Below are 25907 nucleotides of genomic sequence, written 5' to 3'. Positions count from 1 at the left end.
TCCTTTTTCACTCACTATGTAGTTCTGATTTTGTTTAGTGATCTAACCCATTATAATTTGTGAAATATTGGTGAAATTGACATTGTTCAAGTCTGAGTTGTAATAAGCATTCCTTTTCAGGAGGTAGAGTCCTTTTTCATGAAAATACGATGTGTCAATTAATACTACACACTTATGATGGGAACTTTGGTCAGTCACAACTGAAGTGTTCTATAGAATCCCTCCTTCAAGTATACAATCACCATAAGAGAAGAAGCATCAAGTAGTGCATACCATCAGTTTGAAAGGGAACAATGTCATGTAAGCTACAGTTTGCACAAATCCCACAACTGTCTGAATTTTATTTGTCTCTTATATACCATTTAAAGGAATTTGAAAGGTTCATTCTCCACAGTACTCTCTACTGGGCATAATAAAAATAATTATAGCTAATTGGTAGGTAATATTATTTTCTTACTGTTTTCACTTCATTTCTCCAAAATACTGGATGAACAGTTTGATTCTTCCCAAGAATTTCATCAGAGATGTTCTTATGTAGTTGAAAGCATGCCTAGAGCATTTCCTATTAGATATTGTAAATGTTTGAATATGAAGACTGTTTTCCTTTACTCTATGTATTATAGTCAAAGATGGCTCAAACTATAAATATGTAATGTTTGATTTGGGATGAGATTACCAACCACTTGATTTCTACCTAACATCTTGCAACATTCCACAGTAGGACAAGTGCAACAGGAGGCTTACTTTTGGATATTGTTTTGTATATAGATTATCATTGTAAATGTTTTCATAATTAAGCAGAGAGAAAAATGCTAGTTCCTTTAGGAATTTCATTGTTTCTTTCAGCATATGCTTATCATTTTGTTACTACGGAATAGTAGTATGCTGCAATGACTTTCTAAGGAAACAAATATTTACGTCAGTGCTTGAAAGAACAAAACTATTATAACTAACAAATAGGTTAACTTTGACTCCTTGTATGATTGTTATTTTACATTACTTTATGTTTTGAGCAATAAACATTGTAAAAATATTGAAGAGGAGGGATGGTGAGATGGCTCAGCAGTTAAGAACATCTGCTGCTCTTCTAGAGGATGGGAATTTGATCCCAGCATCTAATAGCAGCTAACAGTCTTCTATAACTTTGGTCTCAGGAGATATAATAAACTCCTCTGTATTCCAAGTGCAGTGCATTTATGCTGAACATGCAGGCAAACTACCCATACACATTAAAAAATAAAATATTGAAAGAACTATAAATCTATTTTAATTTTTTTGTTTAAGTATTATTTAACATAATTTTCAGTATTAAGTCATGATTTCTAATATGGAGTTTCACAGTATTAATTTATTTTGGGGAAAATAATCAATGTTTTTCAGTTACTAACTAATCAATTTATTTGAAAATTCATACTTATTTGATACCTTTAAGTACAATGAATGGAGAAAGAAGATTGGAAACAGGATTCCCTCAATAATAGTTCACAAGAGTGAAGGAAACAAATACCGACAAGAGAACTTGGTCAATACTGTAAACTGTAGAGTGGGAAGTCACTGCTATAATTGCTAATTTCAGTTGTCAATATAACTGGGATAAGGTGTCTCCAGAGAATTTGAAAACCATTATTTCTGGGTATATGTGATGGTATTCTGAAAGTGTTTCTAGAAATGATTGCTAGGTATAAGTGTAAGCAGTAAATGAGATATACTCTCAAAGAAGGCAATGCGAGTTCCCAAAGAGATAGGGACCTCATTACAGTAAGGCAAAAAAAAAAAAAAAAAAAAAAAAAAAAAAAGATCTTTAGAGTCCAAAACTGTTATATAACCAAGCCCCCCTAGTTTATAAGACTTTTGGCTTCATATTGATTTGGATTTTCCTGATTTTGACTGTCTAGAAATTTTTAACAGGGCTTCTTTGAAAATCTGAGCATTTCCACATTTTGGAGAGCTGTTGTAGGACTTAGTTTTTAGAATTAGATGACCAAGTCCTTTAATAATCTTATCTTTTCTCTAATATTCCTTCTCCCTTCTTGTATACATCAAAAAGTACCACTCAGAGGCAACAGAAAGCAAAGTCTCTGATTGGCTTTATTTTTCAATGAAAAATAAAGGATACAGGTGTTTGGAAGTTGTAATGGATTTTACCCAAATACCTATAACATTTTTTTTACTAAAAGATAAAAATCTTTATGAATGCGTAAAATATTGAGACCAATATTTCTAGTTCTGCTCTACCTTTTATCTTTCAGAATCTATGCTTGATCAAGAGCTCACTGGTCCCAATGTGGAGCACATGAATGCATCTGGAAGTTCTCTGAATGTAGCAACACTAACTCTATGCCATCTTCATTAAAACACCACATCAAAAGACTAGATTAGTCAATGTTAAGAAGTTTGAATGATGATGGCATCTGAATTCTGGAGAAACTTACTGACCACACTGAATGTCCTGTTAACTCATATAACACCAGGAAAGCATCATAGGAGTCATCAATAGCACTTAGCTACAGGTAACAAGCATGGTTATTATTTAATGATCTTAATTCACTTACTATTCTTCTGAAGTTATTTCTCTCACTAATGGCCCTAAAAAGTAGTAGCAAAATTAAATTAATACAATATTACAACTATTTTGATTTAAGCCTTATTTTATGTTTCTAATTTCTGTGCTATTGATTGATGTACATTAGTTAGGTGGAGTAGATCCAGAAATATTGGATATTTTATACATTTGGAAGTTGGTGGGTTTTTTCTGTCTGAATTATTTCTAAAGTGTGAACAAAAATATCTATTGTTTTCAGGCCTTTAACTATGAGCCAGTGATTCATGGAATGAAAAAATGAAAATCTTGCATAATATTGCCTTTTGAGTTTACATATACTTATCTTGAGTTTGCATAAGTGTTCTATTGTTGTTCTTTATTTTACTTCAGAAAGTCAGCATTTCTGCCTTCCAAAAGCTGGGATTGCTGTTGAAACTCTAAGTTTCCCTAGCATGTATAGTATTATGGGAATTTGAATGCTGATTCTTATGCTCGCACAGAAGGTACTTTATTCACTAAGTCATCTATAGCCCTGGAGACTATATTGGTAATTGTTATCATTGCAAAGATACTGAAGATGAATGTTAGTATGTTATTTGTTAATACTTATACTTTTGAAAAGTATGTTTGTGAGTAGTAGTGCTTTACCCTTAGATTTGATGTCTGGATTAGCCTTTCCAGAATCACTTGACATTCTGGGTAAGCTCACTTAATAAACTTGGTAGATTCTCAACACTGGTTATTATATCTAAGCTGGAGTGAAATTACTAAGTGTTTCTAACATAAATATTAGCTTCATTGATCCATAGGTATATACTATGAAAAGTCTTGGAGAGCAGTAGACTTTGGGTAACTTATAAATATAAATCATGGTTTCTAATACCTCATTTCCTTTACTTTAGGTCATAGTTAAACATAAATGTTAACACAAAGATGGTAACTATTTTGGTGGTGAAGAAATCAACATAAAATCTTACTCTAATATTTATACTTTACTTTTAACTTACATGCTTCATTCTCTGGTTGAAATGCTCATAAGTTGTACATGTTCCATGATATTTATATATGCTGGCTATAGGGAAATATTCATTCTTCATGGAGGAACATTCCCACTAAATTGCCATTTTAATTTCAACTGTGTATAAATGTACATGAATATGAGTACATAGATAATATATATATATATATATATATATATATATATATATGTACATGAATGTGTTAAAATACAATGTGTCCCTTGAGAATGTAATACTCTGGTTCTTATAGTCAGAACCTAAGAATAATCTCTTATTTATTATCATCATTTTGAGAAAATTGCAAACCAATATACTTCATCCTATCTAAGATTTGAAGGGCAATGTAAAATATATCTTCAATTTATTTGAATATATATATATATATATACATATATATATATACCATATTTGATATAGTGACTCAGTATCCTCCTTTAAATCATAGACCTGTGATGGGTTGTTTTTTAGAAGCTTTTATTATTTTGCTGAGTGAATTTTGTTCGGCTCCTTTTAATTCAAATCCAGCATCACTGAAGCATTTCTTATCTAAATATCAAACAGTACTTCTTTTCCTCCAAAGTCTTGTAAAATTGAGCACCAGCTTTCTCAAGCAATCCAGCTATTAGTTTCTCTTCCCTCCACAGAGAAAGAGATATCTGCTACTTCATAGAACCATGGGAAGAGTTTTAAAGGCTTCATGGAGTTCCTGCCACAGTGGTAGAATTCTTCCTTTCTGACATTTCTTTCCCAAGCAAAAAGAATACTATTACTTAAATAGTTTGACTTGATACACACACTGTAATTTTATGACATGAATTTATATGACATGAATGTCATGACATTTGTAAATCACCACTGAACAATATCAAATTTTAATAGAAGTTTGATATTTTAAGGAAGCCCACATTAAAACTGATGGACTCTAATTATAACTCAACTTTATCTGAAAAAAATTAGTTAACATCTTTGAATATCTGCCTTGCTCTTTTCACAAATTTTATGAAAATTAAAGTAGAATATATATTCAATGCAACTAGCAAAATAGAAATAAATTTGATATTTTTTTTTGTTTTTCTATATACTCAAATTTCATGTTTTTAGTTATTTCATCATAACCCAGAGACATCTTAAATTCTCACAAACTTCATATAGAATTATTTTTTATTATTATTTGAGTTATTTAGTACCAATGTAGTTTAATGTTAATTCTTTCCACATCCTTATGTACTGAGCTGAACTGTCCAGAGATGATTTATTATATTTAGTATACTTGAAGGTTTAAGATTCAATCATCCTAAAATCCTTTTATGTTTTATATGAAACCTTCCATACTGACCATTGAATAATACATACAAATTACGTGTGCTACTTCATCACAGTAATAGACTGTAATCCATAAGGAATCATCTTCGAGATAAATGTCCTGCCTTCTCTAGGAAAATCATCACATTGCTCAGATTAAAGAAATGAAGCACTTCATCTATCTTCCTGTTAGAATCATTCATTCTGAAGTGGCCATACAAAAATATTTAGAACAATTATACAGGCATTGGCAAATGATGCAATATCTGCGTTGATGATTCTAATTGTGCTTGAAAGTAAAGTATGAGGAATAAAAAGATACTTTAACAGAGGTTTTTATTTGTTTATATGTTTTTGTTCTTTTATCAAGCCAGGGAGGAAGTCTAGGTTCTTGTGTATAGTAGTCAAGTCTTGTATCAGTGATCTACATCTCAATTCCCTAATGACTACTACGTATTAATGAAAGGAATTAAGACAGATATTAACCACCTGTAATCTTGGAATTTAAAGAATAGAATGAAATATATATATATATATATATATATATATATATGTGTGTGTGTGTGTGTGTGTGTGTGTGTGTGTGTGTGTATGGTATTAAATTTAACAAAGTTTTGTGTGAATACAAACAAATGCAATTACAGAAAGATTTGGAAAATTCACAATGGATAATATAATTAGACAGCAATTTATACTTTGGCCATTAAGAAAGGAGAAAAGTCTAGCAGCTGATAAAACATTGGTTCATTTGTCTCTCTTGATCTTGGCTTATATAAATTTATGCCCATAGTAAAGGCAGTTCATTCCAGAAGAAATATTATCTAGATTTTCAAATTATGGGCCAGGAACTAAATATTTTACATTGTTTAGATTATCAATAAGAGTTCAAGAATACTTCCATTATGTATGAAATAAATAAGTTCATCCATCATAACAAAGGAAAATAGTGTATATTATAATAAACTTCAAAATCCAACAAGAGTGAGTAAAATTAAGAGATAATGAAATTTGTCAAATTATTGCCTTTCAAAAATTTGTTTGATCATATTCTTCCTTTCCCCCAACTCTTCCCACATAATCATCACCTATTTGACATTTTCTCTCTCCCTCTCTCTGTTTTATCTCTGTCTCTCAAAAAATGAAAATAAAAGCAATCTAATTAATAATAAAAACAAACCAAGACAAAATATGCCAAAAATAAACATATGAATAAAAACAAAAACAAATATTCAAAAAGAACGAATCATCAGGCCAACTTTGTATTAGATAACTTCTTTTTTCTGGGTCACGGGCCTAACCTGGAAAGGTTGATATGTCTGGTGACATTCCTTAGAGAAAATCGATTTTGCCTTTCATAACAAGTTTCAATGGTAACTATCTTCTTGCTTAGAGATGGGACTCTGTGTCTACTTTCCCTTCTTCCTGCAGTGATTTTGATTGTTTGAATTCAGGAAACAGTGTCATCTACGTATAACAGGACTGATACAAATATGGCCTCAAATTATTCCTCTTTCTTTCTCAGATTTTCTTTATATCTTTTATCTCATAGTTCCTACAATAGCATACAGATCTTTTCTAGGTATTTACTAAATTCTGAGTAATCAGTTTTTATAACTATAAGAGGAAGTAGGCAATATAGTTTCAATGTAGTTGAAGACTTAATTTGCTTTTGAGCCCAGACAACATTTCCTAAGTGATGTTTCCACCAAATATTCTCTTTCTCACCACAGTGGTTTTATTGTGTCTTTTGTTCCTGAAGATAGAATTTTTCATTTCATTTGCTCATATTAGAATAAGTCACTCTTACCAGTGCTTACCAGTTAGAGGTACTACTGGATGACAATCTCATTCTTTAACCCTTTTTTGTTTGTCGGTTGGTTTCTTTGTTTCTGTGCCTTATACCTTTCAGGAACAGCACAATAGAGTTTAACCTGCTGGGCATGTGGGCCAGCCCGAAGTTGTGATCATGGGAGAGCTGTTTCTATTACTCATCTGTATTATGGTAGCATGGGTTAATGAGAGATATCCTTCATCCCCCTCCCTACATTACACCCACTCTTCAAGACCAGAGGCAGGTAGGAGAGCTTGCCCTGAGATCATAAGAGCAGGGCTGCAGCCCCTACAGCCTCACCAGCAGCAACACTCAGGAGATCAGGCTCTGCACCTGGATTGGGTAACACAAAAGAACCAAATCTGTTGACAGGGTGTGGGTTAGCCAATCCCAAAGTTGTGAGTGTGGGAGACCTATCCCTATTACTCATGTGTCATGCAGAGCTATAGATGGGTGAGATGAACCCCTTTATCTTTCGCCTCTTACTTCCTGCAACAGTCCAAGTTGATCACCCCCCCCCACTTGTTGCATTATTCCCAAAAGTAACCGTGCACCTTAACTGGGCAGAGCAATAGAGCTGTCCTTGAAGGTGGAGGTGTGGGTCACCAGCCCCAGAGTTGCAAGCATGGAAGAACTGTTCCTATGACTTATCTGTCATGTGCAGCATGGGTAGGAGAGAGATGATGCCCTCCCTGCCCCTACCCATCAAAGCCCAAGAAGGTAGAAGAGCTGGATCAAAGGTCCTAAGAGCTGGAGAGCTGTCCCTGTTCCTCATCAGCTGCAGCACTCAGGAGAGTGACCCCAATAATTGATCTGAACACCACAGTAGAGCTGGCCCTGGGGTGTAGGTGTTGGAAAACTGCCCAAGGATGTAAAAGTGGGAGATCCTCAGTGAGAACCCAGAATTGTGTATCAGAGACCAGGTACCTTGAACTAGAGCAATGATTCTTTGCCATGAACCCTGCATGTAAAAATGTGTGAAAAAAGGGTTTTCTGAATGACTCACAGTGTCCCATTGCAGCTTCCATGATAAGAATTTTTTCTTTCCAAGACATCTGTTCAACTATGTTCATAGCAGCACTATTTGTAATAACAATAACCTGGAAGCAACCTAGATGCCCCTCAATTGAAGAATGGTTAATGAAGATGTGGCACATCTACACAATGGAATACTACTCTGCAGAAAAAAATAATGGTATCTTGAAATTCACAGGCAAGAGGATGGCACTTGAAGAAACCATCCTGAATGAGGTAACCCAGTCACAAAAAGAGGAACACAGTATGTACTCACTCATATATGGATTTCAGACCTAGAGCAAAGGATCACCAGCCTATAATTCACACCACCAGAGGAACTAGGATACAAGGTGTATTCTAAGAGATTCATGTAAAGTCCCTCACAGAACAGGGAAGGGACAAGTCCCCTCGAGCTCTGGGGAAGTGGGGGGGCATCTAATGGAGAGAGAAGTAGGAGAAAAAGAGGGGGAGGAAAGGAAAACATGTGTGACCAGGAAGATTGAGCCTGGTTAGGAATAGAAGACATGAAAGAGAGAGAGAGAGAGAGACAGAGAGACAGAGAGACAGAGAGACAGAGAGAGAGAAAATAAAAGAGGGAGCCAGTATTGGTTTGAAGATAAAATTGAACACAAAGAAAGGTCTAGAGAACTACAAGACTGCTGCCAACTAACAATTTGAGCTTCCGTGGAAAGGCTATCATAAATGCCCTTCCCAGAGAGTGAGTTCAACAACTAAATTATCCATGGAGCCCTCAACTAATGCCTGTTGGAAACAGGAGCAAACACCCATACATAAACACTGAGTCGAAGTAGAACTCAGATGCAGAGGGAGAGGACAAGACCAGGGGCAGAAACACATAGAGATAGCTTACCTGAACAGGGAGGAGCTAACAGGCCACCAGACTGATAGCTGGGAAGCCAGCATGGGATTGACTCAGGCCCCCCTGAATATGGGTCTCAGCCAGAAGGACTGAGCAGTCTAAAGGACCTCAGACAGTGGAGCCAGGATGTATCCCTGGAGCACAAAAGGTCTTTGCGAACACATCCCCCATGGAGGGATAACTGCCTTAATTTTGAGACAGGAGAGAAGCCCTAGTCCCTACTTCACATGACCTGTCATACCTACATGACCCCTACTGGATGACATTCCCCTACATATGGAATTGGGGTGGGGGGATGGGAGGGGGTTAGAGTGCATGTGAGATGGCAGAGAGGGTAAAAGGGAGGGAAGGAAGGAGGGAGGAAGGGAGGGAGTGAGGGAGGTAATGAAATAATAAAATAAAAACTAAAAAAAAAAAAAAAGAAGTTTTTCTTTCTTCTCTTTTGTGTCCTATTTTCTTTTAAAATGCATTCTGTTTTATTCTGGGTACCAGGATGGTTGGGATTGAGAAGGGTGACATGAAAGACACAAAAATAAATACAAAGAGAGTTAAGTAACTATAGAAAAACTTCTTTAATATATAGGAGAAACTATTTTTTTTAATTATTGTAAAACTCTCAAGACTTCTCTGCCCAACTATGCTATCCAAAATTTTGAGCTTCAGGATTAATATGAGATCCTATCTCAGTAAAACATGGACAGACTGATAGAGTAGGATCCTTGATGTCCAGCTCTGGCCTCTTCATAAAGTCACACACATGCATATGAATCCCCCCAAACACTCTCACACAAAATAAATAAGAAAGCAAGCAAGCAAATAAATACATTTTCATGAAGACATACCAGTTATATACAATACAGTATAGCACAATATTTTACAAGTCATTGCACAATTGTATGAAATACAAAGACAGAGAAGGCAGACTCAGTTTATCTACTATTTTATGAGGTAAACAACAAATTTCTTTCCTAAACAAGCAAACTCACAAATCTTTTTCTCATTTTTTTTTTGCAAAAGGAGAGTATGACTGGGGTTCCTCCCTCCCTCAAACTGTAGGAATTAGCACATCCAGAGTGCAATAAATTAGTCTCACCCTATGAATCCCACCAACATGATATTTAGATGTTCTCTGCTAGGTATATATGTACTCACTGCTGTTAATTTTTAATTAGGAGTAGAATTTTGAATTATGACAATAAAACAGATCATCTATATGCAGGTGCTCAAAAATAGTAGCATTTCTCCTCACTATATACTCAAAGATAAGTACTGACTTCAACCAGCATTTAAGATTTTAACACCCCAGGATATGTCATTGTTTTATTTTTTTTTCTAAAGAAGATATCAATTGAGATATTAATAAAGCAACAATGGTTAATATCATGGTACTCATACTTGAAGGAATATATGAAAAACTCTGTCAGATCCCTTAAAAATGAAGAGTTAAATAAACACTATATAACCAGTGTATTCAACAATGGTATGAATTACTATTCAGGGAGCAAATCCTATTTAATACAACACTGCATTATAAAATTAAAATTTCCTAATGATTCAGTAGATAATATGTAAGTTTTTTGAATTTCTAAAGTTAAAAGAATAAATGTTGATTATTTCCATTATATAATAACAAAATTTTTACAATTTTAAATGTTTGTTTATAACTTAATTATTTTGACATTGCAAGTATAGACATGCATAACACACATTAGAGTCGTCTATGAAAAAAAATTGAAGAACCTGTGGTTATAAATAATGCTTGGGAATTATGCATAGACATTTTATAGAGTATAAACATTAAAACTCAAATTTTTTGCTGATATTGAATATAAAAAAAGGCCAACTCTATTTTGGTTTAGGTAGTATTTTAAGATAGAAGAGAATTTCAGAAACATGCTACAGAATTCTCTGTGTGTAGGTATTCATAATAAAAAAGATGAAAATAATATGATCAATCCCCATCAAAATTTCAATGCAGTTATTCACAGATATTGACAGGGCAATTTTCATCTTCATATGAACACAGACAACAAAACAAAACTGGGTAGGTAAAATATCCTTAATAATAAAAGAACTGCTGGAGGTATCATCATCACTAACCTTATATGGTATTACAGGCAGCATAGTATTGGCATAAAAATAGACAAACTGATCAATAAAAATGAATTGAAGATCCAGATATAGGTTCACACACATATGGACACTTGATTTTTGTTTTTTGGTTTGTTTTATTTATTTGTTTGTTGAGGCAGGATTTTTTGTGGCTTTGGAGGCTATCCTGGAACTAGCTCTGTAAAGCAGGCTGGTCTCAAACTCACAGAGATACTCCTGCCTCTGCCTCCTGAGTGCTGGGATTAAAGGCATGCACCACCACCGCCTGGCCTGATTTTTTTTTTTTTTTTTTTTTTTTTTTTTTTAATGAAGAACCCAGAAACACACTCTGGAAAATGAAAATGACAACATCTTTAACAAATGGTGTTGGTCCAATGGGAATGCTACATGTAGATCCAAATAGATCCTTACTTACCACCCTACCCCCAATGAATCAAAGACCTAAACAAAAAAGCAGTACACTGAATCAGATAGAAGAAAAAGCAAGGATTAGCCTTAAAGTCATTGGAAAAGATATTGGGAACAGAATACCATTAGTATAGGAAATAAGATAAACATTTAATTCATGAAAAGAATGGATTAGAACACCAATATTTGGACAAAGCAGCATGCTACAGGATGGAAAATGATTGGCAACAACTGTACATCTGATAGAGGACTAATATTCAATATATATATATATATATATATATATATATATATATATATATCTTAAAAAAATAGATATCCCTCCAAAACCCAGTCTAAAGAGAATGCTCAAAAGAAGAAACACAACTGGTTAAGAAACACTTAAAAAATATTATGCTCCCTTAGTCATCAGGGAAATACCAATCAAAACTACTTTGTCATCTTGTCATACACTAATCTGAATCGCCAATGACCAATAAAACACTGCTTATTTGTCGAAAATGTGGAGTAATTGAAGTACTCATTCACAGCTGGTGGAAGTGAAATTGTGTTCAGTCATTAATGGAAATCACCGTGACAGGTTCTCTGGAAGCTGGGAATTGAAGTATTTCAAGATCCAACTATATCATTGTTGAGAGTATACCCAAATGACTCAATATCCTATCTCAGAGGCACTTACTCAGCCCTGTTCATTGCTGCTCTATTTATAATAACCAGAAACTGAAAAAATCATTAGTAGATGAATGAATAAAGAAAATATGAAATATTACTCAACTACTTAAAATTAATTAAAATTTTAGAAAAAAGTGGATGGAGAGAAAAAAATCATCCTGATTTAGGTAACCCAGATACAGAAACACAAGGATGCTAATTCTTAAGTCTTCTATAATCAGGCTACAGTACATATAGCCACATAGCTTTGGTATACAATAAGTAACTGGGAAAGGATTAGATTACTTTAAGAAAGGAAAAGAGATAGTTATCAACAGAAATGGAAGGGAGGAGACTGGGAGAGTAGCATCACATGCGGAGGGGGTAAAGGGAAGTGAAGAAAATAGAGCTAGGATAGTTAAAACTAATCTATTTCAGAGATCACATGGAAACCTAATACAGTTGAAGCTTGAAAGAAACCCAAACTTAGTAACTCTGGAAGTCTCTGGAAATAGGTTACTTCTAGGTTTTTGGCCAAAGGAGCCTCATTGCAAATCTCCAAGAACTTAGGCTATTTCCAAGGTTATTGGTTGTTATCCACAAACAAAGGGCAGGTTGAGTCTCTATTGCTGAAGAGAACACATGCACAACTAATTGAACACAGGGAAGTGGAGTGGGGGCCTTGACCCTATTGCCTAGTGTTCATGGTACTGAAACGTACTCTGAATGCTAACAAAGGATACAGGAAAATACCAACAAAGTTATAAAACATTTGATCTACAGAGATGACCTTCTTGAAGATGTGGGAACACTGACTATCCTTGCTCCTGCCTCACTATTAGCCATTAAGCTCTTTATGAGACCATCAGGTGTTTTAGAAAAAGAATCTCAGCTTCACAAAGGTAAACATATGTAGCATAAACAAAAGTCCAAAACCTTAAAATAGCAATTCCCAATCGTCTCGTAATCCACGTTCTCAAACAGTGTGTTTAAAAACTATTATGAGCCAAGTATAGGAGTACATGCCTTTATTCCTAGCAATCAGGTAGTAGAAGCAAATTAATCTCTCTTAAGTTTGAGACCAGCCAGATAGAAATATTGTGAGAAGATCCAACCAAGGGTGCTATACAATAACAGTTAAATTTTGCAGCAAAATACACCAACATTTTCTAAAAAGTATTAGAGTATTACCATTATAAAAACAGGTGAGCTATACATATGTTCTTGCTAAGCAAGTTATTTAAATGACCCAATGACATATAGAGTATTTCTTTCTCATAATTGGGTATAAAATTTAACAACACAATGACAAATAATTCCTTTATCAAATTAAAAGATTAATATTGAGATTAATATAATTGTCAGTTCTTACTGAGGCTTCCTTTAGACATAGAAAACTTAATACATAACTTGCTAAAAATGTCTAGCTTGATAATGACCTGGCCTAGAAAATCCTAGATACAGTTGATCATTCTATTATCCTTCATAAATGAATTAGCTTTTCATTTTGTTTGTCTTTTTACTGTAATCACAAATCACATGGTTATGTTATATGACATGATGGTTGACATCTAAATCAGGATAGCCACTTTTAAAAGATTTCATTTTCTATTAAGTTAGAAGGAAATGTCTAGCCTTCCTGTACATTCCTTTTCTGTATGTTTCTTTTATTTTCCTTTTAACATTTCTTCCTGATTTTATTTGTTGAGAAACTATAAGAAGATATAAGGCCTAGGAAATTTTCTTGAGTATAAAGACATATGATAGCTAAGAACCTCTGTGGACTTTTAAAATTCTACTGTAATGCAGGAAAGGCATGGGAATAGGAGCAGAAAGAAGTATTTTTTTTGTTGTTGTTGTTTAAATACTATCTGATTATTAAATATTATTAAATAAGAAAGTTAAAATATAGAAATGATCAAAACAACATGAGCTCATGGTACTATGATGGAATTGAATATACTTATATGGTTTTCAAATCTGGACAGAACTCAAAGACTTCCTCCCAACTGTTCCAGGGACAAAAAATCTTGTCATGCTCAAAAAATCTGGATTACAAAACCAAAGATAGCAACAAGCAATGGTGTAAATAAATTACATGAGTGACTCTTTAAGCATGTATGTGAGGCACAGTGCAATACATACAGTTTGAATTTATGTATATAAAATTTAATGTTTGATGAAAATTCTTATGAGGAATGATTTACCTATTGGTAAAAAAATCATTTAAAATATGGCAGTGATAACAATGATTGTTGAGTTGATCAAGGTTCCAGGTATAAACTGAAAAAGTTTTGAGGACCTGAAATATTATATTAGTGATGTTGACTGTTAATGGCTTACTTGCTATAATAATTACACACTATATATGTATGTTGAATCATCATATACACAGTTTTTACATTTTCATATAAACAAGTACTTCTGCCATAACATAAATAGCTCATCTATTAAAATTTGAAAAAAAAAACTCCAATAGTGGCTACCTTTCTTGTAACAAAGGAAATCTCAGGATGAAGGATAAAAGAGAGTCCTAGGTATTCTAGCACATATCCTAAATTTGAAGAACAGTACATGCTTTTTGTGGTGAAATATCATTGAACAATAAAAAATTGTTCTATGTATTCCTTAATATGTTACCACAAAATATTGATATGGTTATAAAGTAAAATAAATATTTAGCTTAATATACAGCAATCTAAATTGAATCAGGGAAGAAACAGTGGAGAGCAAGAAAAGAGACACTATAATAGAGGGAGCCATTATAGGTGTAAAGAGAAACCTGGCACTAAAGAAATGTCCAGGGATCTACAAGGATGACCCCAACTAACAAGTTAAACAATAGTGAAGATGTTACCTTAAATGCCCTTCCTCAATAATGAAATTGATGAGTACCTTATATGTCATCCTAGATCCTTCATCTAGTAGATGATGGAAGCAGAAGCAGACACCCACAGCTAAACACTGAGACAAATTCCTGAAATCCAGTTGCAGAGAGGGTGGGGTGATGAGCAAATGGGTCAGGATCAGGCTGGAGAAACCCACACAGAAACAGATGACCTGACTGATAACTGGGAAACCAGCATAGGAACAACCCAGACCTCCTGAACATGGGTGTTAGGGACTGAGTTGTCTATGGGGCCTCTGGTAGTGGATTAGTATTTATTCCTAGTATACTAATGGACTTTGTGATCCCATTCCACATAGACACTCTCTTAGCCTAGACAATGGGCTAGGCCCTGATCCAAGTGATATGACAGATTTTGATGATCCCCCATGGAAGTCCTCAACCTTTCTGGAGAGCAGATAAGGGATGAGATGGTAGTTGGGAGGGGACAGGTCAGGAGGTGAGAGTGAGGAAATTGGGATTATTGACATATAAAACAAGCTTGTTGCAAATTTAAATAAAAATATTACCGAAAATATAGTAATCTTATGCTTACCAAAATTCATATAGTTCTTATATATTTTAACCTATTTACATCAAAGTTTATTTTTGAACTCAAATTGAAAGTAGTTATTCTTTTGTGGACACTATGAAAGAGAAGGAAGAGATTTTTCTACTTAAGGAAGGTTGAATCTCAAATTATGAGATAGTCTGTAAAGCAGGACTTCTACAAGCCAGTCACAGTAACTAAAAATAACAAATTCTTGAGGGAAAGTCAATGTGCTGCATCAGTTACACAAACTTTAGGGCTAGTATATTAAAGTCTACACAGAAGATCAAATAAATCATAAGTTTCTCTCAAGCCTAAGGCTAAGGCTAAATTGCCCAGAGCAAAACTACAACTCCTTAATGCTCTCAAGGCTGATATGGGTGGCAACAATTTTTGAATATATCAGAGATTGGTTGGTGAGACTTAAGTTAGGAAGCTGTCCCATAAAGTAAAAAATAGCAAAGATAACTGATAAAGGTGGCTATCTTAATGGCAAATTTTAAATGCCAAAAAGATCATTTATTGCAAACTACAACCTCAAGGATTCAAAACTTCAAAGACAGGCTTTCTCTTATTAATGGCTAAAGTAGGTGATGGCATTAAGTTAAGAAATTTCTGGCTTACCATTCTCAAAATTCTTAGGACCCTTAAAAATTATGCAAAATCTACTCTACCATGCACTATAAATAAAATAACGAAGCCTAGATTACAGCCTGTTTATTGAGTGGTTTCCTGAATATTTCAAGCCTGCTGTTGAGGCTCTCTGATCAGAAAACATAGTCCTTTCAAAATATTACTGCTCATAGACAATGTACCCAGTCCCTTAGAGCACAACTAGAGATGTATGGGATCAATGTTGTCATGCTTGCAAACATAACATTTATGCTACAGCCTGCAGATCAAGAAGTAATGTTAACTTTTAAGTATTATTATTTAAGAAATAACACTTGTGTGGCTTTACTTGTTGTAACTGGTGATTCCTCTGATAGATCTTGGCAAGTACATTGAAAACCATAAGAAAAGATTCATCTTTCTAGATTTCATTATGAATGTTTGTGATTCCTGAGAAAAATTAAGATAAAAGCACTGAAAGGAGCTTGAGAGAAGTTGAGTCTATACCTCACAGATGAGGCCAAGTGCCTTAAGACTCCAGGGGATATGGAGATGGTGGATAAAGCTGGAGAGCAAACATCAAACATGGAACATGGAGGTGTGAAAGTTCAGTTGTTAAAATCTAGTAACAGAACATTATTGAGCTGATAACAAATAACAAATAAATCCTAAATCTATATTAGAATTTGAAAAATCGCATCAAATTCTGCAAGATCTTCTTGGCTATAAATCAGCATTTCATGATTCTGATAAATATTCAGGAAAGACTGTCAATTGATATATATTTTCTTGTTCTTTGTTGTTTTTCAATACACAGTTCTACCATGTAGTTTTGGCTCTCCAAGAACTTACTTTGTAGGCCAGGTTGGCCCCAAGCTTAGAAATCCACCTGCTCTTGCCTCCTGAGTGCTGGGATTAAATGTATAACCACAGCACTGGCTACGGTCTACAACCACCTTGAAATCCAGCAAATGACAGCCTCCTCTATTAACATTCATTGACTTTGCAACAAGATGCTCTCAGCAAAATCCTTGCTGAGAGATGATATGAATTCAGGTCTCAGCAGCAATAAGGTATCTTTAACTAAGGTATTATATTCTAGGACACAATAATATTACACAATAAATGAGTTTTTCTATGACTGGGAGGCCACAAACTACTTGTAAAAGTGTACTGAGAGCAAGGGAAATGTTTGACACTAGATCAAGAGGATAGCACATCCTTGCCTCTTGGCAATGTTTGGTTTCATGCTCTTTACACTAATTGTGGAAACAGAACTCAAGTTCTATATTATAACAAGTAAAGAACCACATCTATAGAAGTATCTGAGGGATATTAGAAAAAAAGAAAAGCTCAGTTGATATAGTAAAAAGAAAAAGAGAGGTGCACTAAGGTTGTCTTTTCACTTCAAGATTTTCCCCACATTCTTGTACAGCCTCCCCCCCACACACACACACAGAGTGAGAGAGTGGTAGAGAGATACAGAGGCAGAGGGAATGAGGGAAGGAAGGTGAAGGGAGAGAGGAAGAGAAGGAGCAAGGGAGGAAAGGAAGGAAAAGAAGGAGTGATGCTTTGTTTGGAGCAAGAGTTCTGAATGTATTAGTATTGACTTATGGTATTTTCAATATATTAGTAATATGGAGAATCTATGTCCTTCCCATAATGGAAGATATATAAACACATTCAGTTTCTTTTAAAGTTCAGAGTCCTGGTGGTTTTAGGTTTATCATTTATCTTTATATTTTATTCACTAATTCAATGCATTTCATGAATTATTTTGATCCATCCATTAAGCTTCAGCAAAGTAAATGCATTAGATACACACACGTGTGTGTGTATATATATATATATAAATATATATATATATATTTGTCTATATAACATCTAAGCAAAATATATAATAGAGCATAGATAAGGTAATACATGCAGCAAATATTATTTATTTATTCATTCATTAATATTTTTAGATCAGACATAGGAGAACCATTTTTATTTCATTTAATATTCATATAAAGGTGAATCATGCATTGAAGTTATTACCTAAACTACCCAGCTCCTTGTCCTCACACTTTCTTCCTTCATTCCCCTAGATAATTTAATGTTTACTCTCACCTCATGTAGAAGCATACCATTTTATGTATATATTTAAAATACAGGAAAAATAAATGAGAGAAAACATGAGATTTAATTTTTTGCTTTATTTTACTCTGCTTTGTGCTATGCCTTTGCCTTAATCCATCTCCCTCTCCCACATCTTCCCCATCTCCTCATTACCATCTTTGTATTTCCCTTTCCACTCCAGGTTTTCTTCTTTTCCTTTTCCTATTAATGCCTAAGCCACCAATCACTTTCTCCCCACTCTGATAGGTACTGTTTGAGTTTTCTTTCTCCCACATACTTAGTCTCCTTTCTTATTCATATATTAATCTGGGTCTTTATATGAGAGTATGTGGCATTTGTCTTCCTTGTCCATACATCTCTATATACACAAAACAGGACAGAAATTCACCTCTCTCCCTATTATTTATAAGGGCATATACCTTCTACTTCAGAATTTGTCTAAGTTTAATCAATTTTCCAATGTCTCACCCCTAATTACTCCAATATTTTTGTTTTGAGGATTCATTCCTCAATATGTAAATCCTGGTCTCAACTTTACATCCATGATGCCATTTTACTACAAACTCTTTATTCATCAAGTATTATGATACTTCCTATAAGTTTTCTTCTTCATTATAATTCTTTTCTCTAGTTAGCAATACAGAAATCTAACAATGTGTGCTAATGGGTTGATAGCACCCATGTTTTCTCAATATTTCTATACTAGAATCTATAGTAATTGAACTCACATACATGAATTTTGTATCAATCATTTTTAAAATGAGCAAGTAAATATCATGATAAAATGTAAAGTTGGTTAACTCTGTACCATATACTTTTAGAATTATAGTCATGGGAACACTATTGATGCCACTGAATATATGATGTTGAAAATATTATTACAAAGGAGGTGTTGCAAGCTGTGAGGCACTCAGCTTAACCTAATTGACTTTATGTCTGAAGTTAGGGAAATAAAAAGAACATAGTGGTATATTAATGAAAATATTTTCTTATTCATGATGCTTCCTCCTGAGTTCTTTAAAGTTTAGTGTATGTAGGCAGTAATGCAGAGACAACAAAACTAATGTTATTACTTAGAGTTTAAGTTCTCTGACTCTTGGAATTTAGGGCTCCTTGATAGCCTGATCAAAGGTGGTCTCATAAGTAACAGTTTATTTATTAGATTTGAAGTGTGTACAGAGTTTGGGTCACTCAAATACATTTCAAAGGCATCATGCTAAAATTTCAGGGATTTTTGATGAAGATTATAAAGCACAATGAATCCTGTCAATATGCCTACTAGACTTATGTAGAAAACTGGGAGCAGCTTACTGATTGCAGATACAGGATGCTCAGTGGAGGAAACCAGAAAAATAAAAAACATTCCTTTCAAATCTATTATTTCAGATAAGCTGTTGACTCTGCTCACCCATCAATCCATACAGAAGTGAAAAGGCAAAGAAAGTAATTGCTTTAATCCTATTCAAATTTGCCTACATAGACACAGAGAAAGATTAAGGCAAATGAAGTTAAAATGTTTATCATCATTGTAGACTCTAGAAAATATCTATGGTGGAGTGAAGCATCATTGCATATTTCAAAAATTAATTTGTGAATGAATGCAAGATATAATCAAAAGTAAAGCATACAAAGCTATTATAACATATCCTTTCAGAATTTTATAGAGAATAGTCAATGGCAGTTTGCTGCAGTTAGCAAGTGTACAATATTTTGTATGTGTAATTCATTATCCTAAATCCTTTAGTAATAAGTAACACAGGAATCTGAGGAAAGGAAAAGTCATCAATTTAATATTGCCCAAAGAGTTAATTTGAGACCAGAGCTTTATTTTCTAGGTTGAAAGTCAGGGCTCCAGGCTAAAGACTAATGCTTCCCTGCTCTGGGTATTTCTCCCTTGCTTTTCCTATTGTTAAAATTTTTCAATTAGTTTATCACTCTTATTTTGCATTTCTTCTCTCAGGTGAAAAATGTATATGAAATGATTTCTACATTCCATGCAATTTTGATTTTAGGTGAAAACAATCATTTTTTTCCTGATAGCATAACAGTGTGACTAAAGACTTAGAGATAAAATTCATAGTACTGAATAATAATAATAATAATAAGAAGAAGAATAACTATGTTTCCTTATAACATGAATTACTAAAGAAAATTATCAGGGAGGAAACTCTCAAGTAAGATTTTTACTTTGCAGAAGAGATAATATGTTTTTATAAGTTTAAGCTTTTTTATATATGATGAATTAACACATATGAAATGAGACTAGTTAGTAAAATTTTTGTGGACATTGCCAAGTTTAATCTCATAGAAACCTGTCCTTTTACTGTATTTGTGATGTGGTTTTAGAAAACTGAAAAGCTTATGGATCAGTGTTTGCTATTTATTTAGCCTGCATATATGGGTGTGGCTGAAGAGGAAAACTTGGCGAATAGTGAGTAACATATTAAGATCTATTCTCTTCTTTCACCATATGGGTTCTAGCGATTGGAAATAAGTCATTAAACTTGTTTTCCGGAGCCTAAACTGTGAAGCTACCTCACTCATCCCTGCTTGATCATTCTTAGTGGTAGATATGCCTTGATATGTTCACATTACTATAAGCTAAAAAGAAATACACACTTTTGTATTTTAATTCTCACAAGGTCATTGATTTTGATAACAAATATGTAGAGAATTCTTCTTACTAACCAATCCTCCAACTCTTGGTGCATCAACTTAGTACTGAATAAGGTAGCTATGACAATACAGAGTGAGATTACATCTCACAGGTAAAAAAATTAGGAATACATGATTGCCACCCATTGAGATGTCACTAGCAAGTGCTGTTATGTCATATTTTGTATTACTAGGCTACAAATTGAAGGTTCCTATCATTACTTTCCCAAATTCCAGTTGTTTGAGAGTAATAATGGCTTACAGAACTCAAGAAGATATTTGCAATTAGTATATTGCACAGGATATGATGATAGACATAAGAAAATTTACAGGAACAGGTATACACTTGCCAAAGTCAGAAAAGTCTTGGCTACAAGAGTTCCGTCCCATATAGCTGTGGCATATTTTCATAGGAATGTGAATATATTCACCAACTCTGAGCTGAATATTGATTGTCTACTAAACACTTGGAAAAGAATTTATTAAGTTGCTGTGAAGAATGAATATGTAACTTATGTAAATGCTTAGTATAGTTCATTTGGCATAATGATAAATTAGATTGTAATACTATGAACATTTCTGTCAGCATTTTGTTGTTGTTATTTTTGGATGTGCATCTGCCCAAAGTTGGAGAACCAAGGCTGGCAGCAAGCTAGATAACAAGGACCTTAGGCCTGAAGCTTAAAGCAACTGTGTTCTGTCAACTAGCACATAAACTTGGAAGAAGCACCTAAAATTTAAGAAAGAATGGAGTTTTGCCAACAGCTTGATTCATTTCAGCTGACTGAGATCCAAAGAAAAACTATTTGGCTAAACAGTACCTGGATTCCAGGCCAAGATAACTCAAAAGTAACAAATATGTTATTTTTAAGAAGCTGGGTTAGTTTCAGTGGTGATAACTGTAATCTATAGAGCAGAGGTACTCTGGATGAGTAGACACACTTGACCTTCATGACTAGATCCCCTAAGTAGGCTCCACAACAATGGAGTGACTTTTCAAGCTTTTACACATAAAACCCCCAATTGTAAACCAAGAGTGGTAGTGTAATTGAAAAACTTAAATTTTTAACTTTTCTATATTTGGTGTCATTTTGGTGTCCATGTTCCACATATCAACTAGGCAAATGCCTTTAAGAAGAATGCTTGCCTGTGTGTAAAAGGTTCTCAGTATAATTCAATTGCTCACCACTAAAAAATAATTAAAAACACAATTAGATTAAAAAAAAAAAAAAAAAACACAAGCCAGGGTTAGTGGCATAGGCCTGTAATTCCTACTATTCAGGCTATGATCCAGGAAAACCAAGAGTTTCGAGTTCAATTGGGGTATTTTGTGAATTCTAGCTAGGCCTGAATGACAACTTTTGATTGTAGTCCCTGAAAACAAACCAAAACAAACCAAACCAAATTAAAACAAAACAAAAAAAAATTTTCTTTAAGAAGGATGATTTTATCTATGAATTGGTTTGATTAACCAATGCATATTCTGGATTTTTGGGGTATCAACAGGATGCATGTTTTGTTTTGTTTAGAGTTACAAACAAATTAATTTTACAGCTTCTTTGGAGATTTTGCAAAGAAAATGATGGTTGTCTGACTCAAACACAAGATGTGAATTATAAACTTTGTCAAAATACTATGAGACTTTTAACAAATTAAAACAGTTTCTTGTTTTACCTGGATTATTATAAAATGTATAAAAATTATTCTTACAATATAAACAATAATAATTTTAAAGTGTAAGTTATTCAGTTTCCTAGTATAGTCTTTGGTTTAATTTCTCATTGGTTATTTATCAATACCACTGCTAAAACTTTAATATCTATAAAAATTATATATATATATATATATATATATATATATATATGAAAAAGAGAATGGTAATGTTATAAAGATTTTCTGAAAATACATTGTAATGTATTTCTAGTTAGGTAAAAATAATGTTAATAAATATTATACTTATTATTACAGCAAGTAGCATTGTGTTTTATTTCTTCATTGTAAGTCATGTGAGCCAGATTCTTTTGCTATGGCCAATACAAGAGAAAAATCAATTTAGAGAAAGAAAACATTTTGGCTTGTGGTTTTAACTTGCGTGGTACCATTGTACAATATTATGATGGGAAAATAAAGTTGATCCTTTCCTGGATATTGGGAAGCCAAAAAAAAAAAAAAAAGACACAATTGTAATAGCATCATTCCCTTGGACTTGGTCCTACTTCCAAAAAGTTCCATTATTTACTCTGCATTTTCCAGAATGGCAACCAAACTTTACAAAAAAGTTTACATACATAATTTAATTTTTATACCTTTTCCTGTGAAATAGTTATAAAGTTAGAGTCAATATCAATTGCAAAATATATATCATACTTTCATATTTATGGTGACATACAAGATTTAAGTAAAGAAGCCATATTCTTTATGGAGAATATGTGTAAGACAGTGCTAAGTACTATTTGATCTTCAGATTCATTTAAAATATGAACCTTTTGTTTTATAATTTGCTACATAGGGTTTCTTGGAGAAAATCTACATATTTCTTCCATAATATATTATTAAGAATTATTTGGTGAGTACTTTTTTACTAAAAATATTCCAAATTTGACCAAAGGAAGAACTTGCCAATAATATCCATGGATCTGAAAAATGGTTCTTGTCAATACTGCTCTTTCATACAGCAGTTCATCCATTTCTTACACATTTACTCAGGGGTCCCTCTGTTCTTCACAGGAGCAGATTTGGGTTTAAATTATACACTGTGAAAAACAATGTTTGTAAAGATAGATCAATGAATCTAAACTAACCCAATAGAAGTATATGAGTAAACCAATTTATGTTAACAAAATGAATTAACATGTTGGAAGGAATTTGGTGACTGATGCAGTTGAAAAATTAATTGAATAATTACATTTAGACATATAAGCTGGTTAAGTGAAATTCCTGGGGAGCAAAATGGGCATGGGATGGGGGTTGGTGGGAGAACAGGGGATCACAGGAGGGTTCGGGAACTGGGATTGACATGTACAACAAGCTTGTCTCTAATTTAAATAAAAAATCGTGGTTAATAAAAAATGAGACTGTTATCTGATTCTATAGCAGACTGTGACCAAGATGATTGCTGAAGTATCATGGTTCTGAGACATTTCTGTTATAAAATTAACTTTCATCCATTACTTTGTTTCTGTTATGTATTATGACCAGTGCAATGTAAAGATAACTAATACAAATAGAAATTTAGTATAAAACAAGATTCTAGCTCATGACCATCTTCCTTTAGGAATTCCATAGATAGAGTGCTCTCAGTTATGGATTTTAAATCAAACATATCATTGTTTTGTCAATTACCTGTATTATCAAAAGTGAACATTATATTAATTAAAACATTTACAAAATATACTTACATATATATATATGTGTGTGTGTGTGTTGTATATTTTAGTTTTAAAAGCCTTCAAATTATGACTATACATATTAAAGCAAGTTTTTTTGTATTTTACACAAAAGGAATAATTGTTTATCAAGTGTAATTCTACACCTTGGTTGTCAAAGTTAGAGCATAAAGCAGGGATTTTTTTTAACAACTTCTATATAATGAATTATTTTTGTTCCTTAGAATATACTAAAATGTTCAGCATTTTTAAAATAAATAAGCTAAACAATGCCCTTGACACTATTATGGGACTAATCAATTGGCATGTTTAGAAAAAAAAATATAACGCCAGGCTATTTCTGTTTCTTATGTAGGGCAATTAAACTGTCTCATTTGGCATAATTGTCAATTATATTAAGGATTCTGCTAAAAGATCATGAAATTCATGATTATTATTACCATCATTATCATTAAAATTCTTCAAAAAATAGTGTACAGTAGTAAATTCTATTACACTTAAATGAATCAAGGCCAAATGAAATCTTGAGGTTAGAGAAAATTGACCTTCTGTATCTTAGTATTGGTGTCTGTGGTTCAAAAAAATTGAGCATTTTAAAGACATTACAGCTACTAATATGAAACAGAATTAGATAGAAAGAAAATGTTCTAGAGAACACAGTATAAGAAGTTCCATCGTTGTATTTAGGAATTATATTTATGTAATAAGCTGCAATTTTGGGGTAGAAATATATCTTGAAGGAGTAAATAGTAATTACTTATGTGCCTGAAGGTTATTTTATTGTTGGATTACTCAAAATGATTAAATGAATAACTTCTAAAATTGCTATATAATTTTACTTTTGAAAATGTTTTAATAAATAAACAATTCATGTAATTCCAACTAATGCATTGAAATTAACAAGTGAACTAAAATAATCCTTTTTAAAATATAATTTAATTTCTTAAATAATTATACTTATAAGCAACAATTACTTAATATAGATTGCATAAGAATGACTTGGTATTAAAAGTTTTCTTTGCTCTTATTTAGAATCTTTACTGAATTATGAACCATAGTTCCTTACAACAACTTACTGACATCTCTTATGCTTCCTTTCCCTAAGTTTTGGCATATATATTAACTTATTTAAAATAAATGAATTTAAATTAAAGAAAATAGATGATATAAGGTAATTTTTCTACTTCCCTGAAGTAAAATTAATTTAATTTTCAGAATTCCTAAATTTTTTGTGTTTAAAATGTTCAGGCACATACAATATAAAACATAAGCTGATGACTTGAGAATTTATTGGAAAATTTTGTTACTTCATAAAAGCAAGCTATTATCTGCTTATGAAAATAATTTTTGGATTTGTTTTGTTTTTTTTTTGTTTTAATATATATGTTATTATATACACTTGCCTGCTGGTTTTACCTATTTCTGGATTAGTATAATGGAAGAAGTAAGTTCAAGAGACATTGAAGTGTGCACCTTCTGATCAAACAATTATAGTGATTTTTTTTTTGTCAACCATGTTTAATGTTCTATTGATCTACATTTCTTCTCAAAGAGATATTCTTTGAAATAATATGTATGTCATATAATTAATCTTCTTTTCTTTTGAAATATAAAATTTATTGGCATGTTTTCATTAGCTTATGAAATTCATTTAGTTAATTGTGGAATTGTAACCCCAAACCACAAAATCTAAGTGGCATACAACAAACATGAATCATTAGCTGGATCAAGTAGCTGGCTTTATGCCATGAACACATTTGTTAGGAATTTATATGAAGACATTTGTGTCTTTGCACGGTCAGAATTGGTTGAATAACAATATAGTGGTTTTGTTAGTAGCAATTTTCTAAATAATGTTGCTTGCCCTGATAGATAGCTGAAGCAAAGTCAGGTTCTTTTATTCCAATCTTAATTACTGTTATTAACTCTCAGAT

This window comes from Phodopus roborovskii, unplaced genomic scaffold (assembly GCF_943737965.1).
Source record: "Phodopus roborovskii unplaced genomic scaffold, PHOROB, whole genome shotgun sequence".
In the NCBI taxonomy this organism is placed as follows: Eukaryota; Metazoa; Chordata; class Mammalia; order Rodentia; family Cricetidae; genus Phodopus; species Phodopus roborovskii.
This window is presented reverse-complemented; position numbering follows the sequence as displayed.